Here is a 15112-nt window from a genome sequence, read left to right on the forward strand (position 1 = left end):
ACAGAGAAAAATATGAAATGGGAAAATTGTATATGTGTGATACAAAGAGGATGATCAAAAAGTCAAACAACATATGATGCTCACTTTCTCCGCTTGCGACTTACTGGCAGCTCATCTTTGTCTGTATTCAGATCAGAGGTGTGGCAGGACAGGCTGAGACTTTCAAAGCAGTCTGTAGGCAATGTTTACTGTATGCTATCAATTAATTCTATATAACAACATCAAGAAAGAAAGTACAATGAGTAACATCAGAATATCTTAACCCCCCACCCTTACTTGTCTCATGTAGTATTCGACAAGAGTACTGTTTCCATCCTTTAGATGGGTTAGGTGATGTCCTCTTTAAAATACTTTGGAGTATTTTGAATGAGTCTTTATATGGAGGCCACCAAGCCATGCCTCCATCATATTTGCCTGAGTGATAAAAAATACCTTTTATTGACAGTGATAGACAGTTGACAAATATCTATACTAGGGCTGAACGATTTTCGAAAATAATCTAATTGTGATTTTTTTTTTTTTTTTTTACAATATTGCGATTTAATATGCGATTACTTTTTAAGTTCTTTATCTTCTGTATTATTCGACAAAGTAAAGCAATAAATCATTGTATAGTAGGGATGGGAATCTTTAGGCACCTCATGATCTACTTTTTTTGTAATTAATATTATTAATACCAGTTAAAAAGCTTTTTTTGTGTAATTATATGTATTTTTAAAAATAATTATAAAAAAACATGTTAAGAATTTTAAATAGGGTATATAAACAAAAATAGCTTCAAAATATAAAAGCTAGTAAATACAGAGGAACATAAAAAAAACATATTACAAGCAATAAACAAAGAGTGCTTTCAGTATTTAAAAGTAGGCTGTCTGAACGTTTTCCATTCAAGAGCTGTGATTGATTTGTCTTCTCAGTTTAGATACGATAAGCTGCATTCACACTAATGCACAGATCCTTTTTGAAATATTTGAAATATAAGATGTGGTTTGTCCTGTTGGTTTAAGATATGACTGACCATGTTTACATTCATTTTGAGTCATAAAAGCATTTTGAAATCAATTAAATTTTCTCTGCCATTTCTTTCTTTTTGCTGTATTGGAAACGTACCGAACCCTATCGAACTGAACCGTGACACAAGTGTATCGTATCGAACTGAACCGTGACACAAGTGTATCGTATCGAACCGAACCGTGAATTTTGTGAACCGTTACACCCCTAATATATCAATAAATCAAACATAAACTGTTCTTTCCTGTATGCCAGGCCTATATGCGTAGAGTGCCAAGTTGATGCTACATCTGCAGACTGCTTTTCTCTCACGTGTCACATGACCAGAGTAATCAGATTAATCACAGTAATCGCAGTTTTTGCGGTTTAAAAATCGTGTTTCATCATATCACGATATTCTCACAAATCTATACCAAAAGTCAAAATCACATTTTTTTCAGTACTGATCAAATCTAAAAATGTTCACAGTTGTACAGTATGTCTTCCTAAAGGCAGGGCTTGAAATTAACTTTTTTCTACACATTATAATATAAATAACCTGAAAATACTACGTAGTTTACAACTTACATGAATTGTTAGTTCATGTGACTTCACAATGCATTAACTAATGTTAACAACTACAACTTTTGATTTCAATAATGTAGGCTAGTAAATGGTGAAATAAACATTAAGAACGATTAATTAATGCTGTAGACGTACATTTTATTAATAGTTCTTGTTAACTAATGTAGTTAACTAGATTTTAATAAATGGAACCATAGCCTATTGTGTTACTGATTCAGAAGTCCTGTGAGGACAGATTAGTTATTTTAACTATTCATTAAAGAGACACATCACTAGCATTTCACCAACCCCGAGGACAACCTGTAGTATAATATTACCATAACTTGCAAACAATTGTAGGATTACAAATTGTATTTAAATTTTTAATTGAGCTTCCAATACTATAGTATTTTAACTTAGAAAGTTGCACACTGTTTTGTCCATTTTGAGGCAATCAGGGTTTCGGACATTAACCTCGTGTCACATCTCAAAGGTCAGCTGGGCCTTTTGTTGATCTAATCAGGCTGATTGGATTAGCATCTCAAGACTCTGAGTTACACTGTTACCTGATGAAATCAGGTAACCAGCTGAATCAAGAGTCCCCTCCTCTATGGAATTAATCCCACCCCCTTGAAATGTATATAAACTGCAATGTAAAGTTCCCTTAGTTTAGACTCTGGTAAGATTTTGGATGAAGCAGACTACAGCAAATAAACAATCCTGCTTAAAAGATACAATCCCAACGTCTCCTGGTCTTCGCTTCTAAGTCTCCTACACTTAAGAAGAAAAAGTTTACAACAGATGGTGCCGTGACCCGCATAGAGCTACTCAGCAGAATCCAGATTGAAGCAACAAAAGATCTCAAAAAAAAAAAAGAACTTTCTGACTGAGTTTTCCGAACAACGAACGATTTGGTGAGTTTCACTCTATTCAAAGAACCGCTGAAGACCAGTACAAATCTGTTATTCCTCTGCGCCGTCAGAAGAAGAGTTAACAAACAGCTGTAGAGTTTGGTTAACTAAAGTTATCCTTTAAAAGTTGTCTTTTAAAGATGAAAATATATCCTCTGTTCAGGCAGGGACGTTTTTTTAACATCACATGTTAAAAAGATATCCTCTGTGTCAGGCAGGGAAGATTAGTATTATTTTGCTAATTATTTGTTTTGTTGTTTGTTACCTTGTGGTGTTACCCCCTAAAAAATGTATTTTAGAGAAGAGAGTTTGACCCTCTATTTCAGGCAGGGAAGATTAGCGTAACCTGCTAATAGTTTGTGATGTGTTGGTAACAAGTCTGTGTTAACGAGTGTAACCTCTTCTGATCAGAGAAGTTTTAGTGTTTGTTTGTGTGGTAACAAAGAAACTCACAAAAATGGTTAGAAGTAATGCTAGGTTGATTCCAACAACTAGAAAAGGTGGTCTTGCTACTCCTTTGTGGTCAGATAGTGAATTTAAAACACTGTTAGGAGAACAGATGGATCTAATAGTCACTGAAAAATTTTGACAAGAACTAACACAGAAATATGAGATTCATCCAGATAAGATTTGGTCTGTAGAAGACTGTAAAAAAGTACTAGGAGCAAGTATTCGCAAGAACAATGTGAAAGCCATAATTTGTTGTCATAGAGAATTTCTTTTAGCAAAAGCTACAGAACAGTCTCAGCATATCTCAGAGCTAGAGAAAGAGAACAAAGAGCTACGTGCTAGAGTTTCCGCGTTGACCAAGAAATTGAACCCCAACAAAGATGCAGAAAAAACTGATGTGGAAGAATTAAGTCAGCCTGATAACATTTACCCTGATTTACGAGCGTTCTTTGAAACAGATGTAGCCGTCCAATCAGTCACTGATAAGCCTGTAAATTCAGTTTATGTGTGTGGAGCTAGAAAAAGATCACAGGGAATTGAGGAAAATGAAAGTGTTTCTACACACCCTTCTGTAGTCCGAATACAAACTGTCGCAAAAACCCTTGGACTTAAGGATATAGAACAACTCTCTGAGAGTTTACCCTCACCACGTTAACAGTTTTCTGAATTTGGAAGGGCATTGATCAGCAAAATTCGTCAATATGACATGTCGTTAACAGAAGTCACACAGTTAATGTCACAAATTTTAACTGATTCTGAATTCAACAGTTTTGAATCTGCAGTGACTTCTGAACTACAACATGCCAGTAGAGGCGATATGAGAGAAGGTATTTTGAAAATCCTAAAGACTATCTTAGGACCCAAAATAGACTGGTCTAGAGTTACTAGCTGTGTACAAAAGAAAGAAGAAACGGTAAATGAATATACTGAACTGTTTTGTCAGTCAGCCATAACTTACAGTGGAATAGTGGATGATTCTGAAAGTGTGCTCGATGACAAAGGACCACTAATTCGTATCTGGTCAGATGGCCTTGTAGCCGAATACAGAAGAGCTTTGCCATTCCTAGATCTAACTTGGTCTAACAGAACTCTCAGAAGTAACGTTGACAGGTTAGCTGCATGGGACAGAGATGCTGATGTTAAAACCAAAGTGAGAGTAGCAGCAGCAGCTACATATAACACAGCAAAACAAGAAAACAGGTGGTCTAAAAAGAAGGTAGCTGTCACTATTGTGGAAGATTAGGACATTGGGAGAAAGAGTGTAGGAAGAAATTGCAAGATACAAAAAGAAATGCTATGCATAATTCTGCTCCTTCTCAGCCTGTTTACAACCCGGAAGCAGTTCCAAACGTGTAGCATACAAGAGAAAGAAATAGATTTTTTGCTTGATACAGGTGCAGAAATTACCATAATTCCTACAAAATTGGCTAAAGGTTTAGACATTCCGTACAAGAAAACCAAATTTTCTTTAACTGGCGTAAAAGGTGAAGATTCTGATTTGTATGAAACCCCGCCCATAGATGTACAATTTGGCCCGAAAACTCTGACTACAAAATTGTTATGTGCTCCATTAAATACAGGTGCAATTTTAGGCATGGATCTCCTGAGACAAATACAGCTAACTTTAGACGTGTCCTCAGAATCTGCTAGCATTAAAATTTCCTCAGCACAAGTTTCTACCAATAATCTGATCCCTCCTGAGTATGCTTTCTTACAGAATCATCCAATTTGGGCTAAAGACAAGGATGATTGTGGTTTGTTGACAGGTGTAGAACCAATTAAATTGACGGGGATTCCACCCCCGGTCACCAAACAATATCCGATCAATAAGGAAGCTATACAGGGGATCAAACCTATTGTAGAAAAGTTGCTGATGCAGGGAGTGCTAGTTAAAACCAATAGTCCCTGTAACACGCCCATATGGCCCATCAAGAAATCCAATGGGACATGGAGACTCACCATAGACTACAGAGTAGCCAATAAACATATTGATAAAATCACCCCCCTAGTGGTAGATCCGTCCACAATTTGTAATGGCTTACCATTAGAGTGTCAGATTTTTTCAGTAATTGATATGTCTAATGGATTCTTTTCTGTACCGTTGCACTCTGACAGCCAGCCATGGTTAGCTTTCACAGTTGACTATGAGCAATACGAGTGGACACGTTTGCCACAGGGATTTCAAAACTCTCCAACCATATACCATCAGGCTGTCAGACGTGATTTGTGTGACCCAGAATGTCCGGTTAAACAGTCCACTATGATCCAATATGTCGATGATATTTTGATTGTCTCAACAGAACAAGAGGTACATCAAACTGAATTGGCATTATTGTTGGACTATTTGCATAAGAAAGGACACAAATGCAGCTTTCACAAAGCTCAAATTGCTAAAAAGCAAGTCACATTTCTGGGTCAAACAATTGGTGCAGGAAATAGATCCATTACACAGTGTAGGGTATGAGCGCAGAATCATGGAGTCAGCATGGTTTAACACAATAAACACACGTTAACAGGGGTTTCTAAAGCCCCAACCTATGACTCTTCCAATTCTAAATCTTCCGTTAGCGCCCGCCAGTCTGGAGGGTAGATTAGTTTGTGACACCTTTACAGCGTAACGAGTCCCCACAGAGATCCTCGCGCGATCCTGATTTGTTCGCGAGCCAACATCCAAGAAGACCGTTATCTCCAAACCCCCCCCCCCCAGCGAGGAAGGAATGCCAGATGCGCAAATGGACAACACACACTCACACACACACACACATATATGCATCTATAACATTAAAACCCAGAAATGAGTGATTATGAAATGTATACATGATGTATTCCTGTATGTTTGAAGTTTATACTGTATCCTGTCTATCTAGGACTGTTAGTTATGTAGTTGAACCTTGCGGACTTCTATAAAGGTCTAAGAGTTTATATATATCCTTGTATGCGTAACAAACACGGAGTGATTGGTATTAAACGAAATCGCTCAACTTGCTCGAGCCAAATATATGTAAGAAGTTAATGAAAAATATAGTTTACTATGTTTTCCATCTTTGGAGTGAAAAGAGACCAAAACTAACATCACTGGTGTTCTTAGATAACGGCGTTTACGACCCAAAGGAATGTTCACAGAACTGCCACCCTCTCTGAATTCTAACCAAGGAGGAGAAATGAATCCTGTATTCATATATATACAGTATATGCTATTATATATCCACTTGAGAATTGTATGAACAATGTATCTAAGTTCCCTATTTCATGAGTTGCCTTTTTGTGGTTTGGTCTATGTTTCTCGACAACTCTAATGCGATAATGTTTTAAACTTGGCCAACTAATGTTTAACCAAATCCATTTGTGGCAAGTTTGGTCTTGATAAACTCCAATCTTCATTCCCCATTTGTTAATTGACATTACATTTTGCTAAACTTGTGACACATTAGTATTATAAGAATTGTGAAGATTCTGCTCTTAAACACCCTAATTTCGTCGGTTTCAAATGTCTCTCTCTTAGACAAAGAGCAATAAAAACCAAAGTCCCGCCTGTGAAATTCCAACCCTCTAATTGGCCAAGTCAACAGGAAGAGGCCGGATTTCTCCAAGGTGATAAATGACGCTTCCCTCCTCCGCTCGTCTCTCTGTTACTCTGACTGTCAAAAATGTAGGGTCTCGCCTCCGGGCGAGCTCTTCGCCTTTCTTTTATTTGTTTCTAGTTTAGTTTGTGTTTTTCAGTCTTAGATAAGTCTCCGTGTTTAATTCCAATCGACGAGTGAAAAGAACACCGCGTGACATATCTCTTCAGCAAATCCATCTACAAGGGACCTTTAAACGAGCGCGCGCTCGTTTTGAAGGATAAACACGCGCACGTGACCATGTGGCGAGAGACGCACACACACTTCTTCACCAGCCATGCGAAGATGTGACGTTAACTCCGCGTGATTTCCCCGTAGAGATCTTTATTTCTTTTCTTTGTTAGTCAAAGTTTTGTTTTCCGTAGTCGACTCTGTTCACTTCCACAAAGTGAAACAAACTTAGCCGAACTATTTTCCTTTGGTAATGTTACCCCAAAGACTTGGAAACTCCGTTCAACGCGCGCCAAGCAGCACCCAGTGACGCTTCCTAAAGGACTCCGCTCACGCACGCGCAGGAATGCCGCGACACAGAGAGACCCAGAAACTTAAGTATATCTCTTTATAGAGCTTCTAAGAAGCATTAAGATGATGTTTTTGTGTTGTCACAGGCAGGGGACTGTCAGGGGAATGTTGCCAATGCTCTCTCTCTCTCTCTCTCTCTCTCTCTCTCTCTCTCTGTCTCTCCCTTCCCCTCTCACACGTGTTTCCATTGTCCACACTCTATGCATTTCTCATTCATCGATGCCTTATCGTGTATTGTTGTTTATTATGTTTGTAAATACATATATCCCATGTAACCGTAGTAAATACATAAGTAGTTCTGCCTTATTAAATTCATTATATTCATCTGATTGATGTACTGCCTTTTTGCTCATTTAAGTCCCTTAAGTGCCAAAAGATCTTATAGCAACAAGCTTACAAATTAAAGATACTTTAAAGAGTATGTGTTTATAGGGCAGGAAACCCAATTCTTGTGGCCACAGAATTGCTTTTCCTGAAATCCTATAAAGTAAGATGATATTGTGGATTCCCACAGATATTAGTCTGACAATTGAGCTAATTAATTTTGCCTGGTTTGTAAAACGTGGTCCGTGCAGGTAATTGCAATCAACTTGTGGTTAAGTGCAAGGATACACAAGCATGCATGCAGGTAAAATTACATATCATCCCTTATCGGGAGTTTTATTAACATGTAAGACTGATCTAATCCAAACATGTATGAATAATTATTAATTACCAATTATTAATTATGATGTGCAAATTCCCCACGGATTAGATCCGCCCAGAGTCTTTACAACAGGATCGAGCGGCTTCAGTCAAAGCCATACCCCCGCCTACTACCATTAAAACACTCCGATCATTTTTAGGAACAGCAGGTTACTGTAGACCTTGGATTGAAGACTATGCCTCAATTGCACAGCCGCTCTATGACTTGTTGAAAGGCCATGGTAAAGATTCTGATACTGTTTGTATGGAAAAATTTCACCTCAAAGCGTTCAATGATTTGAAGAGAGCACTATGTCAAGCACCAGCATTAGGAATTGCCCAAACTGATAGACCATTTGTGCTTAATGTCCATGAACATTTAAGCTTCATGACTGCATGTCTAATGCAAGATCATGGGGGCAGTTTACGCCCAATTCATTACAATTCTGGTAAACTTGACATAGTAGCTCAAGGTATGGGCCCATGTCTTAGAGCAGTGCAGGCAGTTCATCTAGCTCTTCAGGCTTCATCAGTAATGGTGTAAGGTCAGACTGTAAATGTAAAATGCCCTCATTCAGTGTACGCACTAATGAATCAAGCAAAAGTCACTTCTATAACCTCCTCCCGTTGGGGAAATTGGTTAGCAACTCTCACAGCTCCGAACATTGTTTTACAACGTGCACCAGTCACAAACCCATCCTCGTGTATGATGTCTGCAATGAGTGAGAATTTGTTAGAGGATGAAGGAGAAATGACTCACGATTGTGTTACGCTTACATATACCCCTACGAGTGAAGTAAAATAAACTCCCATAGAGAATTCAGAATTTGAGTTGTTTGTTGACGGTTCAGCTCAAGTCATTGAAGGTAACAGACGAGCAGGTTATGCAGTAACGTCCACCACTGAAGTGGTTGCTTCAGGTCGTCTTCCAGATCATTTTTCAGCTCAAGCTGCAGAGCTAGTAGCATTAACAAGAGCATGCACGCTAGCTTCAGGATCGGTTGCTAATATCTACACAGATTCCAGATATGCTTTTGGGGTAATTCATGATTTTGGTGTCGTTTGGCAAACCAGACAGTTTCTAACTTCTGTTGAATCCCCCATTAAGCATGCTGAATTAGTGAAAGATCTAATGTTTTCCATGAAACTTCCAAAGAAATTAGCAGTGATCAAAGTGAAAGCACATCTCACAACTAATACTACGGAAGCTAAAGGTAATGCTCTTGTTGATATAGCGGCTAAACAGGCTTGTTTTTATGCAACTGTACAAGTGTGTTCAGGTAGTGCAGCACAGAAGACAATTCTGCCTCCTGAATCTATAACTGATCTATACAAAGACGTTCCTCTGTATGAAGCAAGGACATGGTTAGACAAAGGAGCCACAGTGGATTCATCCGGTTGCTGGACTAAAGGGGGGAAGTATGTCGCTCCCGAATCACTGCTGCCATATTTGGCTCAACAAATACACAGTTTAGGTCACAGTGGTCCAACAACGATGAATCACAGGTTCTCAAATCAGTAGTGGAATCCAAAATTCAGAAATGTAGCCACAGAAACAACCAAGAGGTGTGTTACATGTCAGAAAAATAATGATATACCAGCAGCCACTACACCAGCAGCACATACCCCAGCTCCACCAGGACCATTTCGTCACCTGCAAGTAGATTACATATCATTGCCTCGTTGTAAGGGAAAAACTGATGTTTTGTTAGTAATAGACAAGTTCTCAAGATGGGTAGAAGCTTATCCAACAGGGCCTGCTACAGCTGCACATACTGCTAAATGTCTTGTCACTGATTTCATTCCCAGATGGGGATTACCAGATTGCATTGACTCAGATCAAGGTACACACTTCACAGGACAGGTAGTCAAGGAAGTGTCTAGAATGTTACAGATTAAGTGGAACCTTCACTGCCCCTATAGGCCACAAGCATCAGGACAGGTTGAACGTGCAAACAGAACAATCAAAATCAGGCTAAGCAAAATGCATCAGGAAGGAGTCCATGGGTCGATGCACTGCCAGCAGTACTGTGTAGTATGAGAGCATCACCTTACAGATCAGTAGGACTGAGCCCTCATGAGATTATTACTGGACGCCCAATGCAGATGCCAGGTGTGATTGATCTTAGAAATGCTGATGTACACATGTACAGAGGGAGGGGGAGGGGATTTGACTTCACTTTACTCAAGATGAAGAGTCAGCTTTTATGCTAAGTAGAGCATAGTATTTGGATTTTAGACACATTTCACATCCACATACAGCAAAGGGGGGCTAGCCCATAGCGCAATCAAGGCTATGAACGCCACTGACTACAACAGAAACAGTTGGGTCACTCAAAGACAACCTGCTGACCCATGGCAACATGTTGAAATGATTTAAACTGGACTCAGTGCACATGTAACAGGGGCATAGCAACAAACTGTTGTCCATGAGGAATTAAATAGAGCTTCTCCTCTACTTGTCCAACTTTACACAGCTGTGTCGAGTCTGACAGACTGTATCAAAAACACACCAAACACTGTTGAGGGATCAGGGTACTCAAAAAAACTTGACTGCTGCGCAAAGGTTGAGTAGAGTAGGTAAATGTCCTTGTTGTCTGAAATTATATTCCTAATTTTGGCCACTTTACCCTCAATACTGACATAGGAGTTCGCCCGGTCTAATTTCAGTGTGAATTGCTCTGTTTTGTACACAGAGTACTGAACAGCATCAGGAAACATGGCTGGCAGTGGTCCATTTACATGTTCCCTTCTCAGGCCCAAGCCTACCACCGGTGGCACTGGGGTGGTACCCCTCTCGAGGATCTGCTTCACTACCTGGGAGCAGGGAGATTGTGGCTTTCGGACCATTTTCTTCATGAAATTCTCAAACTTAAACGCACTGAAACAATCCATGCACCTTGGCATCTTGGGCAAGGTGCACAAGATTGTGTACATTGTAAGAAATGTAGGTATCACCATACATCTTCCTGAAGTGCTGCACAAAGAGAACAAGGGCATTGTTTGCATAGTCTGTGTAGGTGGCAAACAGCTTTTTGCTAGAGAGGATCAATATTCACACAAAAAAAAGCAGGAAGTGCTTGTAAACTGCTGCATGCAAAAAGGACTTGAGGAGCACAGGCCCAGTGTAAAGCAGGAGCTGCCGGAACTCGGACGCCTTCTACCTGTCTATCTCTTTCAGTGCTCTTGGCCGCCGGTTAAATTCTACTGGTGTGTATCTCCTTACATTCTCTAATTGTTCAGAGAGCATATTCACCTGTCCACTTGAGAGGTAAACTAGATGCCTCATGACTCCCAAGCAGACAAGGTGCATGAAGTCCAGAGGGAAACCACTGACCAAGCCTAAAGAGGTGGCAAGAAGGGGTGAGGATCCAAGGTGATGAGCTTCATCAGTCATGTCGATGAAGTCCTCATCTCGTCGGAGGGATGCATAAGTGATGGGGAAAACCACACGGTTATTCAAGTATTCACCTTCTTGGGTGCACTTTTCACACGCCGAATAACCAGTGTGGCCTTTAACACACTTCAAGAACGCACGTGCTGGTGCATCACAAACCTTGGCCTCCAACTTTAGAGAACAAGGGAATATCTTTGAAGAAGAAGCCCTTCTCTAAACTGTTGATGTCCTCAACAAAATCCTCCATGTACTCATAGAGTTCAGGTTTCCCATTTCCAGCAAAAAGGGCAATCACAAATGGCTTATGGTTGGGGAGGTTTTGAACAAACCCAAGTATTGGCCAAAATTGAGTTGATGAACTTCTAAACAATGGCAAGCCATAGACATTGATCTGAAGTTTAAGGCACATTCCACTGGTCAAGTTACTGCAATATGCCTCTAGGGTCGAACTCATCGAAGGCAGGATCCCAAAGTAGTGATATGTTCCACCAGCCTTCTCTTGGAGAGTCATTACTTCAGATCGTGTGGTCTTCAAAAGAGTACGAGCATCTAATGGCAGCGAAGGGTGATGGCCAGGGGTGTGAAGTAACGAATTACAAATACTCACGTTACTGTAATTAAGTAGTTTTTTTCAGAAATTGTACTTTTTTGAGTAGTTTAACATTTTTGTAATTTTACTTTTACTTGAGTACATTTTAAGTGATGTATCGGTACTTTTTCTCCGCTATTTTCCTTCTGTTTGTGGTCGTTACTCGTTACATGCTTGTTTTAAATGTATTTTATTTTTATCCATCAACGTGATTGGATTGAGTAAGCGGTCTCGTGACTGTCATCAAATCAAATTAAGCATAGACAACTTTAACCGCCTATTCCTGCTGTTACTCGTGACTGCTGTGGAAGTGCATTCTTCACGTATCAATCCTCTAATAAGGTACATTTCACATTTCTGCTTAATATGATATTTATATATGCTGGCCTGTCTACAGGGCCTAACATTTGGTCTGAGGCTGGGGGTATTGCGTGACGAGTTCATAATGTGGTGAATTCCCGCTCCCATTTACTTCAAAATCACATTATAGAGAGACGCGGATCACGATCTGTGCACTGCCGCGTCTCGCGCTCGCCATGCCGCCAGATTCAGAATCAGTGCACTCTTTGAACCATGGCGTTAACTTGAACTGCATTTCTGTCGGTACGTGACTACAGCTCGTTAATAAACAACGTTTTTTGATTGATCCATTACAATCCGTCGTCATTTGGCAAGTGCACTTGCTCAAAAACATTTTTCATGTTGAACTTTTTTTGTGTGTGTGTGTGTGGATGCTGCTGATAAAACAGCTTCACCGAGACTACAGAGACATGCATTTGTGTGTGTGTGTGTGTGTGTTTGTTTGTTTCTTTTGTAAAAGTTTCCTGGATATAACTTCCCTATTTAATGCACAATTTTCCTTACAAATTATATTATCAGCATTACAATGTGAGTAAATGTAGCCGTGTAAAATGTAAGGGATGATGCCACCCTTCTAGAACAATGTGCATTTACATTTAAATTGTAACATATTTAATATCATGGAATTAAAGTGTGTAATTAGTGTTAGCTCACTATCTTAGCCTTTTTCAGTGCATTAGGTGAGGTAATCTGATAATATTAGTGATTCTCATTTATCAAAACACTAACATTGATACCATTTTGGAGAGAAATTGGGTATTTTTTAATCTCTCTATTTGATGCATTTTAAAAAGATGGATGATAGATATTCTTCAATCTTTCTAACAAAGAACAAAATATAATGTGAATTACAGTATGTACAATTTTTTTAAATTTATAAATTGTAGTGCACAGTGTTTATTGTAAGGGGTAGAATCCGCAGCTCAGCACTCACTACTCATGAGTACTTTTAAATAAGCTACTTTCTTACTCTTACTCAAGTAGTTTTTTGGACAAGTACTTTTTACTCTACTCACACTACATTTTTTGGAATGTAATGCTACTTTTACTTGAGTATGTTTTTTCAGTACTCTTTCCACCACTGGTGATGACACTTAAGAATTCGCAATATTTGTTCAAAGCACTGTGTGTAACATTTTCTTCGAGTGCCCATGTTGTCAATTTATCTTCTAAATAATTTATCTTTGTTTCACTCTCAGAATCAGAATCAATGATCAAATACTCATCAGACAAAATTGCCTCTAAATCTATCTCTTCGACATTACATGGAAAATCCTCAATGACTCCATCTTCTTCAATGACTCCATCTTCATCAATGACATTAAATTCAGACTGAATGGAATCCAATTGCTCTTTTACTCTTGCCCTGGATTTACGTTTCCAGGTCCAGTATGATGGTTCACTTGCCATGCTTCAGATATAAAAACAAAACAAAAAGAAAGAAAACAAAAAGAGAAGAAATCAGAATCATGCTCCCGAGTCTGAATCATGCCAAGTCCTGCAGGAGTTTGATTCAACTCAACTTCTGAACTTCAAGACTCTTTTACACAGTCATAAACTCTAAGAACACAGGAGCAACAAACAGGATAATGGTAATTAGTTCACTTAGTTTACCAAACATCTAGCTATGTCTACAACAGTAACGCGGAATTTTGTGATGCGTCTTTTTAACTCCCACGTGACCTGCATCATTATGGGCGGTTGTCTACACCATTTTGTGCAGTGACGATGGCACTACCACCTGCAAGACACGTTCATCAGAAAGTCCACTGCCCAGTGGGCATTTACACATTGGAACACCATCTCTAACCACATAACAATGCACGAGATCATAGGTTTCAATGTCATTCACTTTGGCAAATAAAGGCAGCTTGTTGTGCATCAATCAGTTTTTTTTCACAGGATCAAAAGCTTGATGACAATGAAAAGCGATCCCCAAAACGAGCAAGAGCAAAGCTCTTGAATGACGTCAGCAGCGACTTTTAAAGGGGCAGGCTGTCGTTATGTCCAATTGGATCACCACACCAATCAGCTGCACCCAATCGGCCTATAAGACACACGCCAAGGGAACAGAAACCCAAAAAATACACAGAAATGACCCTCAGGGGGTCCATAAACTACCTAAGCAGCAGTTTGCGTGGGAGAGCATAGGACACAAACGGGGAATCTCAACAAACATGAATTATTACATTGCTGTGAAACAGACACACATAGTAAATGTAAGGAAAAAACAGGGAAATACATTTTGATTAAATAAGGGATTGATGAAGCAGTGGATTTCAGTATGTACGGTAATGTTTGAGTAGTAGGCTAGTTAGATCCATCTGCTCATATATTGTGTTCCTGAGAAAAACTTTACATGACTGCATCCCAAATGAACCTCAGCTGAGAACCAAATTATAGATTAAATGTTAGGGTGATGATGGTCACTGTGTACCTGAGTTGGAGCTGTAAACTCGACAGGATCTGGATTATGAGTGGGGCTGAACATTGCCTGTGGAACAGATAATTTATAGACAATTTGTCGACCCTGCAATCAATATGTATTAGACCAGGCTGTGATCTAATATGTAACCACTGGTCCCTCAGATTAAAAAGAAAACCAGCCATATTGACAATGTGTCGAACTTCACCTCTGCTATGACTCTGCCAGTGAACTGGCTCTTCTCCAGCAGCACGATCGTTCTCCTCTCCTCTACAAAGACATCAAAATGTATCATTTTTTTTTAAAACATAAATAGTAGCCTAATTTCCTTTTACCTAACAGACTTGCATTAACTTGCACATGTGTGAGTAAATATTTATTTTAGTTTAATAGGCGAACAAGTTTCTTCATGCCGGTTTTGTTATGAACACCATAATTAGGACTATTATAATGATAACATAGAGAGAAACAATTGACCCTTCGCAAGGAGCTTGATTGACAGGTGATCTGACCAATCATACTTCGCCATCTGCCATTTTGTCCGACAAAGCAGTCAGGAGAGTTAGCAAATTAACATTGGAGGATTTGAACTTGAAAAAC

The 15112-nt window shown here is 39.3% G+C and overlaps 1 long non-coding RNA gene across 1 annotated transcript in view; it reads left to right on the top strand.

The window, feature by feature from the left end:
• Positions 1-15112, top strand: part of LOC143725878 (uncharacterized) — a 434149-nt gene that overhangs the window by 347823 nt on the left and 71214 nt on the right. The gene's annotated exons all lie outside the window — the stretch shown is intronic.

This window comes from Siphateles boraxobius, unplaced genomic scaffold (assembly GCF_051911475.1).
Source record: "Siphateles boraxobius isolate OS27281-9 unplaced genomic scaffold, OSU_SipBor_1 77, whole genome shotgun sequence".
Lineage (NCBI taxonomy): Eukaryota > Metazoa > Chordata > Actinopteri > Cypriniformes > Leuciscidae > Siphateles > Siphateles boraxobius.